Source organism: Ochotona princeps, chromosome 5, assembly GCF_030435755.1.
Source record: "Ochotona princeps isolate mOchPri1 chromosome 5, mOchPri1.hap1, whole genome shotgun sequence".
NCBI classification, from domain to species: Eukaryota; Metazoa; Chordata; class Mammalia; order Lagomorpha; family Ochotonidae; genus Ochotona; species Ochotona princeps.
This window is the reverse complement of record NC_080836.1, coordinates 47,167,553-47,188,220: the sequence shown is the minus strand read 5'-3', so window position 1 is coordinate 47,188,220 and position 20,668 is coordinate 47,167,553. Positions and strand designations below refer to the sequence as shown.

The 20,668-nt window shown below is 36.8% G+C and overlaps 1 protein-coding gene across 1 annotated transcript in view; it reads left to right on the top strand.

The window, feature by feature from the left end:
• The window catches only part of SCN7A (sodium voltage-gated channel alpha subunit 7), a 194,166-nt gene that overhangs the window by 54,418 nt on the left and 119,080 nt on the right, over positions 1–20,668 (top strand). Inside the window, exon 2 of the mRNA XM_058664241.1 lies at positions 16,582–16,650. The gene's annotated coding sequence lies outside the window, so the exon portion shown is untranslated. The remainder of the gene's footprint in view (positions 1–16,581; positions 16,651–20,668) is intronic.

The following is a 20,668-nucleotide window of genomic DNA, read 5'->3' as shown; positions in this document are numbered from 1 at the left end:
CATGAGAATTATAGTGATTATTATGTTTGCTGTGACCATGAAAGTCTACTGTATTGAGAAATTCTTTATAAAATAGATTAATTTCATGATCATTTCAACCAGATTTCAAACCTGAAGAACTAGAAATGTATTTTTAATTAATTTATTTTATTATCTTATGATACACTTCCATAAGCTCTGGGATTTCACCTCCTCCTTCCCCAAATCCCTTCCTTTTGCTACCGATTTCCCCTGCATTTTTACAATAGCACAGTCCTTCATAAACAGACATAAGTCCATCATTCTGCTATTTAAGTGTATCCTGACATTGCAGGCATGGAGACTGGCAGAAAGTGTAGCGTCCTGTTGTCAAGATATATTTAACAGTTTCATTGGGAGTCCATCTTTGATTTGGAAGTATAGACTCACATTTCATATCTGAATATGATAGTCGCTATTACATGTTTACTATACATTCCCTTCAATGAGGAGCCATAAAATAAAATCAACAACAAAGAAATAAATAAAACATTAACAACATAAAGTTAAATAACATGCTATTGGATGACCAATGTGTCACTGAAAAAATGAAAAAAATTAAAAACTTTCTTGAAGAAAACAGTTCCACTGTATGACCTATGTGTTGCTGAAGAAATTAATGAGTAAAACATTTTTTATGAAATGAAAATAAAACAAAATAAAATAAAACAAAAATGCCAACCCCCCCTGAGATGTAGCAAAAACAGTATTGAGAGGGCCATTTATCACATCAGGTGTTAAAATATTTTTTATTTAAAAGACTGAGCAGCTTGTATTTCATGCTAGTGTTCAGTGACCTATGTACTAAGGTCTAGAAGAATGTTTAACAGTCGAGAGGAAAATGTCGGGGTCTTCCATCCCGCAGAAGAAATCACCCGACACTCCAGGCTCTGTTTCTTGAGGAACTTTATTTTTCTAACCAGTCCGTTTCCCAGCCAGTCGACTCGACTTCTCCCTTTTCCTCCCTTTTGTCTCTGCTTCATTCCCCAACCTCCTCGTCATCCCTAGTGTTCTGTCTGTCCGTCTGTCCCAGTCGTACCCTGTCCTCCGTCTCAGTCTGTCCGTCCGTCCGTCCGTCTCCGTCTCCGTCTTCCTGTCCTGTCCCTTCTTCCTGAAACCCCCACCGCTAAATACAATCCTACTCCAATAAGCTTAAAGATCACTGATGCACGCGGCAGGCACACCAATCATGGCTCTGATCACGCGTAGCACACGCGCTAGGCATGCAGCTAAGGGCCAATCAGAAGGCACTTCCTGAAACCTGTGTACCGCCAAGCTCTGGAGGGAGGAGAGGTCTCAGTGCCATCTTAGGGCACACGTGCAGTGCTCCCAACAGAAAATGCCAATATATATAAAAAATGGGTCTGGTGCCATGGCCTGGTGGCTAAATCCTCACCTTTCATGCACCGGGATCCCATATGGGGGCAGGGGTTCCTGTCCCAGCTGCTTTATTTTTCATCTAGAGGCCTGCTTGTGGCCTAGGAAAACAGTAGAGGATGGCCCAAAGCCTTTGGACCCTGAATGAATGTACAAGACCTGAAGGAGGCACCTTGTTTCTGGCTTTGGATCTGCTCAGCTCTGGCATTGTGGCTACTTGGGGAGTGAACCCAAAGATGGAAGATTTATCTTTCTGTCTCTCCTTCTCTCTGCCTTTGTAAGAAAATACATGTATCTTAAAAGAAAGATGCTGTGAAAAGCAAGGAGACTAGAGTTCTATAACTGGAAATATCTTTATTGAGTTGTAATAAACATTAAAGATCACAGATTGTTACCCACAAATAACAGGGGCCCGAATAAATGATTTATGATACTTTATGACTTCTAAATCCAATAATAAGTGGAGAAGAATGATAAAACTAGCTGAGGAATAAGGAACTCCACTGAAAAGAGAAGGTATATTATTTCGAAGCAATTCCTTGAGAGTATCAGATATTGCATTATTCACATACCCCATTACACTTCTGACTGTAACAAATAATCTTCAATGAGATGAAGCTTGTCATTAGTTTTGATTTTGAGTTGAAGTACTCACTTCTGTATAATCTTAGCAGAAAAACCTGTAATGTAGAAGTAATGTTTTTAAAGAACTGTTTTTAGGCAAAATGAATCCTCTGTGCTCCAGATACTACTGTCTGTTCTCAATCATAGTATTCTTGGTCTCGCAATCTCTAAGAGTTTGAGAAACTGCTAGGATAGTAATGTATTTGTTACATTATCTTCACTCCTAAATGCATTTTCAGTTTTTTTCTTCTGCTCTTGGACTACTGAGAGTCATTACCAATGACACAAGACCAATTTTTGTACCATTACAAATCCTGACATTTATTCTTAATGACTCCAAAAGTGGAAGCCAAAAAGCAATTGCAATTGATTATGTGTAAAAGGTTCTTTTAGTCACCACTAAAGCATTTGCAGATATTTGAAGATCTGCAAGTTTAGATGTCTCAAAAGATAAATTCTGATTTATGCAAATAAAGTTGGCTTGAAGTGAAAACAGTTAAATTCTCAATTATTGGTAAAATACAAAAGTGTTAGTTACTTAAAAAAATAAGATTTGAAACTAATTTCCATTATCTTATATTTTTCCTAGATTCCACAATAGATAGTCTTTTATTAAGCTCCCCTTATCAAGTGTTTCAGAGATTTCCATGCATTTCAAGTTCTTAAAACAGATAATGTGATTAAGGTAAAATTTGAGTCTTGGTTTCATATAAATTCCAATGGTCTGCCCAGAATAGCAAATATGATTCTCTTCCTGAAACACTTTAGTTCTTTATTTTACTAAAGTGATTTTTCAAAATTTCTGATGTTCTTTTTGCCAACTAACTTTTTTTTTGTTCTTCATTGCTACTCTTTTTCTATGTCTAGGTCAGGAAAGACTCAGGCACTTAATTAAGGAAGATAATTTCCAAATTTTCTTTCTACTTTTTCTCAACATTTTGATTGTTATTTCTAAACAAACCTTGTTTCTAGAAATATGAGACCTTCCTCTTAAAGCTTATTGCCAAATTTCTTCCACATACAGGCAAATCTTGATAAATTTGTTGTTGAAGTCATGTTCTAAGGTCAGCTATCACTACATTTTTTTTCAAAATATCTGTCATCTAGATTCAGCACCATTGTTTGATTTGTATTTTACCTTCTATCTTTTTCTTTATGTGCACTGCCAGATTATACTATATGCCCTAAGATAATAAACAGTTTGGTGTCGCGGCTAGCTGAGCCGGCATAGTAGGCACGGTGAATGTCCGAGCGAAAAGCACTGACACACGGAGACCATGATGGTGTTAGAAGTGCTGGGAGCCATCTCCCCTAAGCCTCTTTCCCCCAAGCCCATCAACAGGACAATAGGATGCCAATGAGTCTGTAAAGGCTAGGTGCTACTGCCGTAGGCCCGATTCCTGAGTGCTCAGCTTAAGGTATGTAAATCAACTCCTCAGCCCACAACAGTTTGGGGCCTAGCACAGTATGTGGCACATAGTAGGTTCTAAACAAATAATTTTTTTTTTAAGATTTATTTTATTTTTATTACAAAGTCAGATATACTGAGAGGAGGAGAGACAGAGAGGAAGTGGAGCTGCCGGGATTAGAACCAGCAGCCATATGGGATCAAGGCGAGGACCTTAGCCACCAGGCCACGCTGCCGAGCCCTAAACAAATAATTATGTAAGATATTTATAAGAAATACTTCCTTGCTGTATGCCATTATTATTAAGAAGGAAAAACTCTTGACTCTTTAGCAAGACATTCAACAACATGATCTTATTCTGTTATCTTCAATGTCTTTTGTGAAATACTTCTGAAATTCTACAGTGAGAGACTAGAATTAGATGCTGTCTAGCAATAATTCTCAGCTCTGAATATCTAAAAAATCTGTGATTACTACTGTTCCTTTTCATTTGAACAAGAATGGTAAAAGACTGTCTTCCTTGCCTGTGTGCTTTTTCTACCTGGGACTTCAGTCTGCTGACTTTGGTCTCAGACTCAGATTGTCTTGAGTATCCAGTAAGATAACCACAAATCTTCAGACTTTCTCATCCTCACTAATAATGTGAGCTGGGAACTGAATCCATGTCAATAACATGGGTGACAGGAACCCAGCATCTGATCGTTGCCACTGGTTATGCATTACCAGAAACATGGGGTCAGAAACCAGAGCCAGAGATCATACACAGGGATTTAATTTGGGACATGTACTTCTCAACACTTAGTTTGAGATTTTAGACTGGAATTACTTCAGATATACCAATTAAAGTGATTCAAACACGTCATATATAACAACGAATCTCACAATAATTACAGGTAGCCTGAAAATATATCTAATATCTGAACCAGGATTAGGAATAACATTCTACTTCCAGTAGAAAAAACAAAGCTTTATAAAATATTAAATGTTTGAGAGAGGGAGTCTAACTGTATAAAATAGGTGGCTGAATTTGAACACCAGAGGGCAGTAGGGTATTTTCCTATTTGGCAACAGTGTTTAAATTCTTGTCATGAAAAACTCAAATTTGAAATATTTTTCAAGCAATCATGGTTATTGAATGCTTATACTTTGCAGACTCTGGAATACTGTGTTGAGGATATTCCTTTAGGAACAATATACATAATCCACAGAGATTTGAAAGGAAATAATTTTTAAATCCATTTCAGAGCTTATATTATTGAATTTCTGTTGGTGAATTCAGTCAAAAATAACTAATATCTAAGGCTCATAGAGCAGCACACTTTATTGAGTGATCAGTATTCTGCTTTCTTTGTAAGATTGTTTTCTGAGTAGATTTAAATAACTAAATGAGTGCTAATTCATTTCTCCAGTATTCACACTGCATTAAATCATTAAAAAGAAACTACTTGGAGCTTATGTTGTCAGGAAATCTGAGCATTTCATGTGAAAAAGAAATACACAGAATTTTAAATGCAGAGGTAGAAAAGAGCATTCAAAATGATTTTTTCCTGCTTTCTTATTTTGTTGGTGAAGCAATTAGGAAGGGAAATGGTGTCTCCAACCTCACACTGGTTTGATGTACAGCCAGGCTTTATACTGTAGCAGCCACCAGTCACATATTCTACTTAAACTTAAATTACTTCCAAAAACATATAATTTTTAAAATATAGTACCCTCATTTCCCTTGATATGATATAAATGCTTAGTGGCTGTATGTGGCTAGTGACATTGATCGTTACTGTCATGATAGAACATTCTTTTTTAATAGAGTTGAACTTAAGAAAAGTTGTTATCCAACCAAATCCAGTGGAAATATGTTTCAGAGAAATGGAGGTAGGGGACTTGATGCCATAGCCTAGTGGCTAATGTCCTTGCCTTGCATGTGCCGGGATGCCATATGGGCACCTGTTCATGTTTCAGTTGCTCCAGCTCTCTGCGTATGGCCTGAGAAAGCAGTAGAGGATGTCCCAAATCCTTGGGATCGGTTCAGCTCTGAAAGTTGTGATCAAGTGGGGGAGTGAACCAGCAGAAGGAAGATTTTTCTCTCTCTCCTCTTTGTAGATCTGACTTTGCAATAAAAGTAAATAAAAATCCTAAGAAAGAAATAGAGGTAAGAAAGTGTGGTGTCACTAAAAATAAAGAAAGGGATAGTTTCAAGAATATAACAAAACATAGGTGATTAGTAAATGGAAATTGAAGTGCATTCATTATTTCTAGCATCTCCTTCCATAGTTTTGTATAGTAATGTCCCACTTCCTGGCACTTTTTTCCCAAAAAGAAAACAATTTTGAGAAAAATTAAATGTACTGAGTTGTAGTACATGATGATATAACATGTCAATTCATTAGCATAGAACTGTTTCCACCTTCAGTTTTTTGAATCATATGCTATAAAGTTTTGTGACTATGATAGCAAAGGAGGAGAAACTAATAGGGTGCTTACTGGAGATACAGTCACTACCTGTGCATCCCCACTAAAGTAAAGTAATACTAGAAGATGTTCTCATTTGTGATTCACCTAGAGCTTTTCTGTGGAGAGAAGAATTCCAGAGAATGAAAGGGTCAGAGAGGTGAAAGCAGAAACATCAAGTGTAAGGTATTCTAAGGAGCTGGTGGGAAGGAGATAGGATCATATCCAACTGGAAGACAGCAGATTGTTTTACTGCATCATCTGTTTTAATATTAATACATGAACTTCAAATGCACTCACAAATCTTATGAAGTACAAAACTTCCAAGGTTTGGGAATTTTGTGGGTGTTTTGTTGTTGTTGTTGTTGTTGTTCCTGAAACCAGAATATGTAGAATACTTGAAGGTTAATTATGTGGAAGAATTTGAAATAAAGTGTTGAAAGCTAATTAAGATTTCCAAAGAATCAAACAATGAAATCAGGAAGATAGGAAAGCAGGTTGAAAGACAGTCTTGAATAACTAGTTCAAACAGTTCTACAGCATTTTTTATCTCTACTTCCAAATAAAAGGAGGACTTCCAATTAAATAATTGAATATACTTTGGCAATATGATAGTAGATTTTCTACCATTGCTTATACCTATAATGCAATGATACACTTAAATAGCAGAATATTGTTAATCTTGTAGCTGTTACTAAAGGACTATATTACTGTAATAATATGGGAGGGGGATGATGGTGGGAGGAGAAAATTAAGAGGAAGGAATGGCAGGAATGGGAGAGGGCAAGTCCTATACCTACAAAGCTGTATTATGGAAAATAATAGCAGTAACAAATTTTAGAAAATCTTATAACATTTTTGTTAAGACAACTTTTTTTTTCACATTTCCTCATGATTTTACCCAGGTTTTCTCCAGATAGTTTTGCTAAATAACATTTCAACATAGACAATTCTATTCATAAAATAACATTACAGTTGTACAGAATATGATAAGCATAGCTTATTAGCTCATTTATCAAGAAATATTAAGCAGTTAATGTAAGTTGATTTTGTTTAGTACTTTGCTTTAATACTACACGTGTTTTCTTGTACCATGACCAGAGATGCAAAGGGAAACCTTAATGCAGTGTAACTTCAGTGATTTTGAAACATTTAATACATTTGGGAATCAATGCAAGAATACGTAATTTATTTTCCACCTTTCTCCAACATGTGCAAAGTCACCATTGCACTGTGTATATGCAGTCACAGTAACCTAGGCCGATTATAGTATATATTTGTCCTTTAAGTTATCAGTATTTTATTTTGCTTAATCATTGCCTTATTCCTCTGTTATTTTCCTGGTTATTTTCTCATTGTCCAGTAACAGCAAACATGATACTTAATGAGTTCATTGCCATATCAAAGAGTTCTATACCAGTGATGTCACTGAACCTGTTTTTGACATTATGGCTATGTTGTTGTGTCACTTAGCGAATGACTTAATATATAACAGCTCTGGAGTCTCTAAAGCTCAAAATTTTAGTTGTTCATGCTATGTTTCATTAGTTGAAAGCAGACATACATTTGAGCAAATAAAAGAGGATGAGTTGTTATGAAAGATACATGCTCTCTGATTCCTTTTTTTAATCTGTAAAAAAAGATGCAAATTAAAGAAAGTGACACTGATAATTACTCAATTCGATTTAGTAATGGGAAAGCTCCTCACAGGTTCATGTTTCAGCTGTCCACTTCTGATCCAGCTCCCTCCCTGTGGCCTGGGAAACAGTAGATGATAGCCCAAGTTCTTGGATTCATGCACCAGAGGAGACCAGGAAGAAACTCCTGGCTCCTAGCTTCAGATCAGCTTGCCTCTGGCCATTGCAACCACTTCAGGAGTGAACCAGCAGAACGAAGATCTCTCTCTCTAGTCTCTCCTTCTCCTTATAAATCTGCCTTTCAAATAAAAATAAATATTTAAAAAAATAAGAAAGAAGGATATAGCTGGATTAGCTAACTTGGTGGAACAGGCAGTAGTAAAGGGTCCCCTGAGAGTTTGAAAAATGAAGGAAAAGCAACTGAAGTGAAAATAAAGCAAAAGGCAAATATATATATGTATATGTACATATATATACATATGTATATGTGTGTGTGTGTGTGTATATATATATATATATATATATATATATATATATATATGCATACAGTTAAAAATGAACCTGGCACCTCTGATGAGATGAAAAGATATTAATACAATCTCTTTGGGGAGTCATGTCTTAAATTCGCGCTCTCTGTGTGTTTGCATATTTGTGTGTGGGGGGGATTGTGTAAGGTGTAAAACTGCAAGATTTTTTTTTCCTTCAGATTGATTTAATAAATAAATTAGCAATCAAGGCAAATGTTGGGGCACAGTTAATGTCTTTAAAGTGGTGCTATAACTTCTTGGAAACGGTACATTAACTCTATTTTTAATTACTTTTCTGTATTTTCTTAAGCTAAAAGAAAAACATGGCTTAACAGTTAAATACCTATATTGAAACCATTTCATCTTCCTAAATTCTTCTTCCAATCAAACCTTTGTTTTTCTAAGCTCAGCTGTAAATTGCTGCCCATTTCACAAAAAATTCTGTCTCTGTGCAGACATAGATTGACTTTACATTGGTTACAAAACACAGGTTAAGACCACACTTCTAATTTATATATTTATGATTTTACACAATGAAGAAGAGAACTACAACTGTATTTCTTTGCATGCATATGTCTTAGCTTTTTCTCAGAATAATCATTTCCCAAATTGTAACTCTTACCTGAGTCTTCTCAGACCCTCATTTTTTCCTATGAAGTATACGATTTTGTCTGGATTCTATCTTGAGCATTCTCAGGCTATTGTGCTCCTGTTTATTGACATCCCCTAACATTTCCCCACACATTTCTCATGGGTCAAAATGCTAATTGTTGGGTGCAGGGAACTTTTTAAATATTCTCTCTTCTTTGGATATATCGTGTTTTAAAGTAACTTCTTAAGCAAGAATGCACAGGAAAATTTTAAAAAGTCCTTTTTATGGGAATTATTTGCATTTTATTATGTTTGATGAGTTTGCTCCATGCAGAATATTAGACATAATTGATCTCAAGAAATATGAATGCTTCACTTTATTGTCTTCTGAACGTCAGTGCTGCTATTGCTATGTCTGATACCATCCATAGCTGTAACGTCTTCTTGCAGTTGTGAATCTATAGTTGCAGTTAGAATTCTATCAGCTTTCACCAATGTCTTTTTTTCTAGCCCATGGTCTATTTCAGAGTTCCACCTTATGTACACTTGTCCTATATCGTTGGTCTCCATAATCAGTGACAGTTTCTTGTCTTTTCTTTACATTTCACAACTTTGTACCTTAAAAAAAAATTCCTGGTGGTGATTTTGTAGGCTATTCCTCAATTTGGATATTTTTAATTAGCTTGGGCTCAGGTTTAGGTGATAAAATAACACAAAGAAGTGATATTAATGACTTCTCAGTGTGTTATCAGAAGGAATATGATGTCTGCATGTCTTTTTCTTGAAGTTAATGCTGATCATTTCACTGTGCTGCCTCTGTCAGGAATCTCGGGGTATACTTGCTTTCTTCCCCTTGATAATTAGTTCCTCTTCTGCTGCTGGCTCGAGACTCAGAACTGTGTGTCTCTTCCTAGTTTAATCCACTAATCTTAACATCTATCAGTTTGTCTTGCATGTAATAACAGATTGTTTATCTGTTTTTAAATAATAGACTTTGCTAACAGCACATTTAGAATTTTAAAATATTGAACAATACAGAGTTTAGATATACACCCTTCCCCCATTTTAAAATTTTATTTTATTTTTCTTGAAAATGCAGACAACATCAGAAGTTAGAGATAATTACAATGATAATAGCAATAAAAACATAAAGAAAAAGCGATTGCCATTTACATGGTACAATTAAATGATACTACTTTTAATTTTATGTTACTTTCTCACAATTTTTATTCTATTTACTATCTTCTACAATGTAAGATAAAACATGACATGTTTTTCTCTCTGAGCTTGGCTCATTTGACTTAGCATAATGATGTACAGTTGCTACCAATTTGTTGCAAACTTCAGGATTTTGCTTTTGATGGATTAGTAATATTCGAATATATATGTATCTTCTAACACATGAATATGTGTATTCTAATAATCAATTTATGAACATCTAGGCTGATTGCTATATATTATTACTATTTTGAATTGAGTTGCCATAAATATGAGAGTTCAGGTAAGTTATGTGCTGATTTCACTTACTTTAGGATATATTACCAGAAACGAGTTTTCCTGTTGTTAGCATCTTACATTAGTGTGGTATATTTGTTGTTAATGAAACAGTGTTTTTGTATAATTATAAACTAAATTCTGTAATTAATTCATATCTCTTTAGTTTTGACCTTATGTCCTTTTTCAGTTCAAGTGGCTTGTGCAGCTTATCATATTGCACTTATTTTTTTGTGTCCCTGCATTTATTGGATATATAACAGTTCTCCCATTTGTTCCTGTGCTATCACAGTATTACAGACCATTAGTGCAAGTTGTAAGTTTGACTTTTTGATATTTAAATGTGTTATGATGTGCTAAGTATAGGCAAAAGAAGAAAACCTAGTATCATAATGTAAAAGTGTGTGTGTGTGTTTGTGTGTGTGTTCATCTAGAGTCCTACCTTATTTAGGTTTAGAGGCTTACCCAGTGTAATACCTTTACTTCCCTTATACAGTTGGCATGTTGAATGTCTTGGAGAGAACACATGATATCTGTCCCTTTGGGACTGTCGTACTTCACTAAGAATACTTGATAGTTGGGTTCTTCGGAGCGCTGAAGGCATTCCTCTAATGCCTGGACAGTCTTCGTGAGTAAATACCAAAACACCCATTGATTCTTTATGCCTTTATGCATGTATTTGGAGATTGAAACGTGAAATCTATGGCCCAAATAACTTTACTCAAGGATTATTCAATAAGCAACCAACTTTTGGTTGAGAATGGCAAAACACCAGGACCACTGTGTCACCATCTGAGACAGGTCATGTTTCTTAAAGGAAAATCTTATAATTGCCTTTTCTGAATTATTGAACATGACAAGCAGCATTTTGTATGCAAGTTATGAAGGAGTATGTGAGTGTCATTATCAACTGCATTACTTTTACTGATTAAATTAGACTTTCTTCACTTTAATCTATCATTTAGTATTTTCCATCTATAATCCATTTATACCGTGTTTTCATGTTGCAGATATTTCTTAGTTTCGGTGAAGCTGTAATATAGTTAGATACTTCTGGATTCTTTAATGCTTACTTTTAAAACTTTGCGACAAGAGAAAAATTTTTGATCTGGCACATTATTATCAAACCAAAAAAACAAGTTATAGAGTAAATAATGTAATTACAAAATTTAATGAACTTGGAACCGAGTAGAATTTATTGCTAAACTCTTCATTTGGCTCTTTCTTCTTTCTTTCATTTTCTCTCTTTTCTTTGCTTTCTTCTTTCCTTTTATTGGAAAGGCAGAATTACAGAGAGAAGGAGAGACAGAGATTGAGGTCTTCCATTCATTGGTTCAAATGGCTGCAACAGCTAAAACTGGATCAGTCCAAAACCAGGAGCCAGGAGCTTCTTCAGGGTCTCCCATGTGGTTGCAGGGACCCAAGGACTAGGGTCAGTCCATGTTGCTCCCCCAGGTCATAAGCAAGGAGCTGGATCAGAAGTGGAATAGCTGAAAATCAAACCCATGCCATAGGTGGAGACTAAATATGCCAGCCTCATTTGGCTGGCCTTAAATCTGAATAACAGGGATTTGGTAATTCTAATTTAGGGAGGAATAATATTTTCTGGTAAATTTTATTATGATTTTTAAGTTCTTATGCCTTTAAAAATGACAACATCTTTATTAATTTAGTCTTCACTGCTGACACACAGTTCTAAAAGCAATGACAGCCACAGATACAGACAGGACATGACAGATCAAAGATAAGTTGCCTTTGTCTACATTTGTAGAAAATTCAATTTTTAGCTCACTGAATAGGGACCAGAAAAATATGATGTTTCCCAGTCATATTTGCCATTATTTCTATCTATGAAGTTCAAACTCTAGTCAACAAGGCATAAACTCTAGATTGCAAAAAATCTGCTCTGTTTCCTTCATTCCCCTCTTCTACTGGCTAGAATACAAATGTATTAGTTAGCCACTAGAATCATGAGGATGAAGGTAACACACTAGAAATTAACAAACTGAAAGTATGTGATTTTTGATTTGTAACTTTCAATTGCTTATGACTAGATTACTGTATCTGAGAGAAATTCTGTTCCATATAGATACTGTCATTTTAGGTTTTTAGCATGCACACATTCAAGTACTTCATGGGTGTACATGCAAATGACACAGGGATGTGCAGATAAATGACCCCAAATTGCAACTTTGTGTTTTCGTTCTTTTTTTCTACTTGAAACTATTATAGGCTTCTCCCAAGCCTGGCTGGGAATTACTTGATAGATGATGGTTGAGCATGAAATTACAAATGGAATGTTTTGTGGTTAGGAACATTTTGAATACAAAGTTCAAATATGTCTATTGTTTTTTTGTAATAATGTGATCCTAGAGACCAAGAAATATTTTAAAATAAAGTATAAAACAGTTCAATTTATACAACATAAAATATGCTTTGTTCTTTGTGAGATACTTTACATATTATTTCTAATATTTTTTGGCTTTTTATCTAATATTTCAATCTTTGGGAGTTTTTTTAAAAAGTTGGATTTGGTCAATATGTTTACCTATTTCTCCCAAGGGAACTTAGAGATTGAAAACAGTTTAGAAATTAGGTGGTAATCAATGCTCTAGAATGGTTTTATGTATTTTTTTTTAAATAGAGGAGCCCAAGTGAGTCTTACCATTGTGGTATATTCTTTGATTTTGAGAATCCTAAGGCAACAAGCTATTTATATTGTTCCTCTGCAATTTTCAAAGAGTTCTTCACAGTTTTATTCACTAATCAGATTAATTTTATTGGCTCTGAAACTTAGGACAGTGTTGAAAATTGGCACATTTTATTGGAGCAGTTTCAATGAACTTAAAATCATAAAAGTTAAAAATTAAAATAGAATTTCACATACATGTCAATAATGACAAGAAGTCATTCTGTATTATTTGGGTTTATAAGAATGATAAAAACTGAGGCCAGCATCATGGCTTAGCAGGTTAAACCCTGGTCCACAGTGCCAGCATCCCTTTTGGGCACCTGTTGGAGTTCACTACTAATTACCTGGGAAAGCGGCAGAGGGAGACCCAAGTGCAGAAGAAGCTCCCAGCTTTCTGGCTTCATACCATCCCAGTTCTATGCCACTGGGGCCATTTGGATGGAAGAGATCTCTCTGTTTATCCTTCTCTCTTTGTAACTGCCATTGAAATAAAAATAAATCTTAAAAAAATAAAATTATAGAAATTAAAAGGAAAAGGTCAAATATATGTTCTAAAAATACTATGGATAGCACTTGAGAAGTTAATTGGCATTTGAAAATAATAATTTGAAAATAAAATATTTTAATAAATATTTTTCAATAATCTGAAAATAAAATATGAAATCTTAAAATCATGAAGTTCAAATGATTTGAAGAAACATGTTTCTACAATGTTTATTATATTAATTCTGGGAGTTTTGATAGCAATCCCAAAACCAGTTTCTATTCCTTCTTGCTCCATAGCAAAGGTACTGGAAATATCCATCTAAATTCCTGATACTGACATGTTTGAACATTCGATCAATTGTTTGAAACAAAGAGTCATCATTCAAATTTATTTGTATTGCAAAGTCAGATATACAGAGAGGAGGAGAGACAGAGAGGAAGATATCTTTTGTCCAATGATTCACTCCCCAAGTGACTGCAACGGCAGGTGCTGCACCGATTCGAAGCCAGGAGCCATGAACTTCTTCCAGGTCTCCCATGTGGGTGCAGGATCCCAAGGCTTTGGGCCTTCCTGGGCTGCTTTCCCAGGCCACAAGCAGAGAGCTGGATGGGAAGCTGGGCTGCTGGGACTAGAACTGGTGTCCATATGGGATCCCATTGTGTGCAAAGAGAGGACTTTGGCCATTCAAATATCTTAGGAAAGAAACTCCTTGTGGGTCTGCCAGGTCTAGCTTAGTGTGACAGAATAGATTTCCCTTCACAAGGTGCATAATGCACCTCAAGGAACCCTGTTTTATTTATTTATTTATTTATTTATTTATTTATTTATTTATTTATTTATTTTTAAAGATTTTATTATCATTGGAAAGCCGGATATACAGAGAGGAGGAGAGACAGAGAGGAAGATCTTCCGTCCGATGTTTCACTCCCCAAGTGAGCCGCAACGGGCCAGTGCGCGCCGATCCGAAGCCGGGAACCAGGAACCTCTTCCAGGTCTCCGACGTGGGTGCAGGGTCCCAATGCATTGGGCCTTCCTGGGCTGCTTTCCCAGGCCACAAGCAGGGAGCCGGATGGGAAGTGGAGCTTCCAGGATTAGAACCGGCGCCCATATGGGATCCCGGTGCGTTCAAGGCAAGGACTTCAGCCACTAGGCCATGCTGCCGGGCCCAAGGAACCCTGTTTTATAAATACATGCAAATGGAATGTACATTTCTTTTCTGTCTCTCTTTTTATTTTGTTTTTCATATTCAGGTTTAGATAACAAATAGCTTATTTTATGGTACAAAATAGTATTTCAATATATATGTTCCTTTGAAAGATTCAATCAAGCAAATTAACATACCCATCCACCACCCCACCAACTTACTATTGTTATTATTATTAGTAGTAGCATATGAGAATAGTGAAAAGCTGTCTTAGCCATTTTGAAATATACACTACTGATAACTATGGACACCAACCATTGCAACAGATCACTGAAACATGCTACTGCTGGGCCTTTGTGTTCTTTCATCATTAGATAATAAGATCTGCTGTATTTATCCTTCTGCCTCCTCCAACCAGCCTCTCATAATGACTTTCCTACTCCTTTTATCCATGAGATTGACTTCTGAAGATGTCACACGTAAGCGCTGTCATACAGTATTTGTCTTCCTTTCTGGTGTATTTACTTAGCATAAAATCCTTTACTTCCATCCATGTTTCCATTTCCTTCATTTTTAAGTTTACATAGTGTTTCACTATGTATAGATATACTATATTTATTCATCCATTAATAGATACTTAGATGATTTCCACATCTTGGCTTTGTGAATAATGCTGAAATGAACATAATAGTACAACTTTCCCTTCAACTGCCAATTTTAATCCTTGAGTTTGAATTTGAAAATGTGATTGCCAGATCTCATGTAAATCTACTTCTAGTGTTTTGGAGGAGTATCTATTTTCCCAAATGGCTGTATCAATTCCCAACAACTTACAAGGGTTCCTTTTTCTCTACCCCATCAATAACACTTGCCATCATTTCTTTTTTGTCATAATTTATTTGAGAGACAGATTTTGTAAAGAGAGGAGAGGAGACAGAGAGATTGTCTTCCATCCACTAGCTCAATCTCCAAAAGGCCACAACAGCTAGAGAAAAGCTGGTCCTAAGCCAGAAGTCAGGAGCCCCCTCTGGCTTTCCCAAATGGATACAGGGGTCCAAGGCCTTAGGTCATCCTCTGCTGCTTTCCCAGGCTGCAATCTGAGAGCTGGATCAGAAGTGGAGCAGCCAGGACATAAACTGGCACCCACATAAGATGCTGGTTTCTTAGGGTGGAGAATCAGCTTGCTGTGTCAGCGCACTGGCCTCGGTTTTTTGGATAATGTTGCAATGAGTGTACCTGACAGCTTTTAGAATGGATATTATAAAACACACATTTTTGTTTTTGACGTTGTTTGCTGTCTTCCGCTGAGTCTAATTGATTCAACAGAGAGAAAAATTTGACAAATTGGACTTCTTATCTTTGTTATTTCCTTTCAAGCCAGGCCTGTGCTTTGTATTAAGAATCTGCAGCCAGGGAAATTGTCACACTTATTTATTACAGAAGCATTGACATACATACTTAAATATCAGAGATTAAGCCAAATAAACAATTTTTATGGTTTTCACATAACTGATGATTTATGGTCATTCCTATAGTGAGTCACTACATTCTTCCAGGAAGCTTGTGGCTAATTGGCTCACACCTAATGATAATTTCTTTACTTATTTTACCAAGCAGTTAATATTTTACACCCTGTGTTCTAAGTACTCTTGGATAGTGTGGAATAAACAAGTCCTAGCTGTCAAGAGCATGCATTTAAGTAGAATCAGAAAAAAAAGTAAGCAACATTCTATATAGCACATAAACTCTATGGAGAAAAACATAGCAGTCACTAAACATGATAAAATTCAAAGCAGTATGGAGAAAAAGGCAATCTGTTAGGGATAAAATCAGGAATTTGGCTGTTGCATGTTTCATCCAATGGTCATTGGTCTTCCGGTAAATGTAATAGTTGTTAAAAATGACAGCAAAATTTCAGAGGGAGTAGAAGACTGTCAATCATAAAATAAATTCTTATCAAATAATGGTGTCCTACAGTCAGAAGATTATGACCAGAAAAAAAAAATGATGTCTGGAGGACATGTCTATATTCAAAGACAGATTTTTCAAAAACAAAATAATTTGAGTTTGGGAATACTTATTTGCTTGCTCTCTCTCTCTCTCTTTCATTTACAGAACATTTTCTTTACCCTAGATGTATTGACATGGAGTGGGAATGAGCATCACATCAGAACAGATACTCTCCTGGAACCACACCTGTGAGGTAAGAATAAAACTTCATTTAAATAGGCTGCAAGGAAAGTAATGAACCCAGACACAATCTGGCTCAAGTCTTGTGTGAAATAGTAGGCTTTGCCTGAAAAGGCAGAGGGTGGAGGCACCTAAAGCTTCCACTTTGTGAATATCTTTATGAAGTATGGCTTAGAAAATGATGAAGTTTAGCATGTTGTGAACATGAATATGGCAAATTGGCAGTTTCTGTCAGTTGCTGGCAATAGTTTAGAGTGATGACAAATACTATTTTGATTTTTTTGTGTGTTATTTAGTTATGAGGAAAGTGTATGGTAAGCAGTCCATTTTATGGTTTACTAATTTCCTTGTTGTTGAGAAGTCTGAGTTGATTATGTATTTAATATGATAACCATTTGTGTGCTGTGAATTGCATTAAGAGTTATGTAGGGCAGAGATGATGCTTACTAAATGTACAAAATGGATTGATGAGATTAGCCAGTTAAATCTTTTCACCAGTAAGGCACTCAATAGTCCATGAGATATTTATTAAAAATGTCAAGTAAATCCTCTTATTTTTGTATCATAGTGTCAAATAGCAGTAAAATAAACATGTTAAGATCTTTAATCTGCTATGTTTCACTGTAAAATTTACCTTTGTTAAAATTTGCTTCTGTTCAAATTTGTTGAGATCGCACTTAAAAGTATCCTAATATTACTTTGGTTGGTATTTTCTAATTACTGTATAATATTTTGGGAATGCAAATTTCATTGGAATGTCAACTACAGTTAAGCATGTGCCATTTGTTTTTCTTGCTCAGGTTTTGTAATTTGATGGAATGTTTTTATTATAGTTTAATAAATGCTTGCTTAAAAAAAAGAAAATGATGAAGTTTGACTGATGTTATTAAATGTCTAAAGTTTGTATTATATTTGAATGTACTGCTGGATATACAGAATTTTACTGGTCATGAAAGTATGCTTCTGATTGCACCAGGTAAAGCACTAGAATGTTTGCTTAAATTTTCACCACAAAGTGAGGAGAAGAGAAACGAATACCATAACTTGTGAACTAAAAAGTGGATGTTTGCTGCTGCAAAATCATCAGTCTTGATTTTTAAGTGTAAGAATGATATTGGACTAAGTACTTTAAAACTTCTTGTGTTATGGGGTGCAGCCAGTGATAGCCAGCACCCATTGACAGTGGGCAAATGAAATTTGGCTGTGTCCCCCAACCTCTGTCCTGAAGGTGGGTCCTACAGCAATGGAATAGTAACTGCATCCTCAACCACTTCCCCCACATCCTAAATGAGCCAGGATATTGCAAGTCCAATTAGTCTAGGCATTTTTAGTACAGGCCCAGTTCCTGTTCCTGTCCATCCTAACGAGCACTAATCAACTCTTTAGCCCAAAACTCTTAGGTATTCGCTCCTGCCCACCTGTGACTCACCTATCTACTGAGAGGGGACGGTATTGTGTGTAACCACTCCCCTCACAAGCCCCTTTAAAAGGCCCATGAAGCAGGGGCTCTCACTCTTTCTGGCCAGGTGCTTCTGTTACTCTGGTACCTCGACTCTTGGCTGACCCAAGACAGGTAATCCCCTGAGCATGGTCCCTGTGTGCTACTTAGATGGGACAATGGTTATAATGATGTTGTTTCTGGTCTGTGTGCTATCTGGAGTTCCAGGAGGGGTGAGGCCTAGCAGTAGTAGAATGTGGGCAGAGAAGCCAGGGAAAGGTGAATGTCTGCAGCTTTGTAACTGTGTCTTGGTTCTTTGTGAGTGTGTCCAGGTTATTTATTGCATGTCTCTTAGGATAACATATATTGTTGGGGAAGCTGGAACATAGGTCTTTAGCTTAATGGATGGACTTAAGGATGATGACCATTTGTTTCTTTTGGAATTATGATTAGGTGGATTGCTGTATGGACATGTAATTTGCTATTGTGCTCTGTTGTCTTCAAGCTTGATTAATAAAGACTTCTTAATAAACCTTAGACATGTCTGGTGTGATCTCGCTCACACCCTGCAACACTTGTTATTTAGAAATACATCTTTTCGGATAAAATAATGTTCTATCTGAAAAGCCTAAGGTTACAGAATTCATATTTTATGGTGACCAGTATTTTTCCAAACTCCTTTTGGAGGAAGGTTAAACACCACTCTTTCTCCTCACAACTTCAAATACACGGTAGTTCTCCAGGTTTTAAAAATATGCATAATTTCTAATCACCAGAGTAGGGAAGAGATCTGGAGCTAAGTGGGTTGCAATGGCTTTGGCCGGCTCTTCCTTAAACAGCCACACAGGTGCGCGCAACAGCACACAGTAGGCTGCCGCCCTGTGCAGACTGGGTGGTGGTAGACTGACAATCACCCCTACAAACTGCAGAGGGGAGAGAAAAAAAACCTGCAGTTATGAACCTGGCATCCCTCTCTTCTCTGGACTTTTCAGTACCCACTCCCTAACTTATATGCAGCTTGCTTTTCTCCGCCCGTTTGTTTGTTTCTTTCCTCTAAATTCAGGCTTGCCCTCCAGGTCTTCCCTCAACTCCCTTTCATCACTAATCCCCGCATCTCTTGCTCGCTCCCTTCCCAGGCAAATAGAATAAAAGACGCCACAGCCGCCGCTGTTATTGCCTCCCGCAGCGGATCTCCATCAAGATCTCCCCGCCCACGCCAGATCCGGGCCGAAGTTGCGTACCGGCCTGGGGATGAGGGCGGGGGAGAAGGTGATGTGGCTGGGAAAAAGGAGGGGGAAGCGGTAAGAGAGGAAAACAACTTCTAAGCTGCAGGCGCAGCTGCACGGGGTCTCTGGGTAGCGGGTCTGTGGGTCAGCCCTGGCCGTTCAGTGGGGTCCTCCGCCCCCTGGCGTGGCCTGAGAGGTAGTCCCTGCGGAGAGCAGATGCCTGCCTAGCAACACCTCCCAAACAGAGCTCAGAAAGATTTTTGAAGAAAGGGAAGCCCAGGAAGAGGAAGGAACTCCTAGGAGTCTTGCTTCTCAGGTGCTGGTGGTGACCTGTCATTTGGTACCAAGTAAGTGCCTTTTTCTTGCTGTTACTGCAGTCCCAGGATGGTGATAGGCACCATCTGCTGTCTGCTTTTCCCATCCACCCTACCTGCTCCACCATTCACATCCTTAGGGTCTCCAGCAGCAAGCAGGAGATGAAGATTCCTGATAAGAGATAAGATAGCTATTCTAACAGCGGCAGTGGTGTTTGGGGTCAGCTCTATGGTGAGTGTGTGGTCAGTTATTTCATTCCACCAGGTAAGCTTCTAAACCAAGTCTGTCAATATGACATTTGTAGAAACCTTACATGGCAATGGCCGTTTTATTACATGACACAAAGATTGTATGGGAAGGATGAAAGGTTGGGCAGCATGAAGGATGATTTTTTTGAAGAAATTTTATGTCTGCTTAAAGTATTTTAGTGATTTCAAGATTCATGATTTTCACAAAGGAATTGATAATATAAAAGTAGAGGCATAGGTATAATTGAAATGGGAGACTAGGGTTGGAACAATTAGATTGTATTGTTAGGAGCAAAGAATTGTGAAGATTTGGCTTTTGTATTTCACTTCCTTGTTTTAGCTCCGAAAATGCGCAATTTCTGATGATTTTCTTTTGGAAGTGCTGTTATGACTGGCTGTATTACCTCCGATACTTAAGACATTGGGGAAAAGACAGCAAATGATGAATCCAAGTGCTGAAAGATCCCTTCATTTTTGGAATTCATGGAATCAAGTTTGGATACTGGCAAAAAAAAATCTTGAAATGAGAAAACATTTGGGTGGTGCTTTTTGAGGGTCCTTTCTAATTATCCTTCAAGCGAATAATTCGTGGAAAAGTTGAAGGAAAGAGGGCTCTAATAAACTGGATTCTGGGTACCAGAATTTCTATGAGTAGCTCTAACTGAAGATTTAATAATCCAGCTGCTGCACCTACAAATAACGAAAATAAGGTTGGATGGAGTAATCTGGTGAGGTAACCAGACAAATCAATAATTGAGTTGGAAATCCAATGAAGCAGTCATTTGAATTTAGAATTCTAAAGCT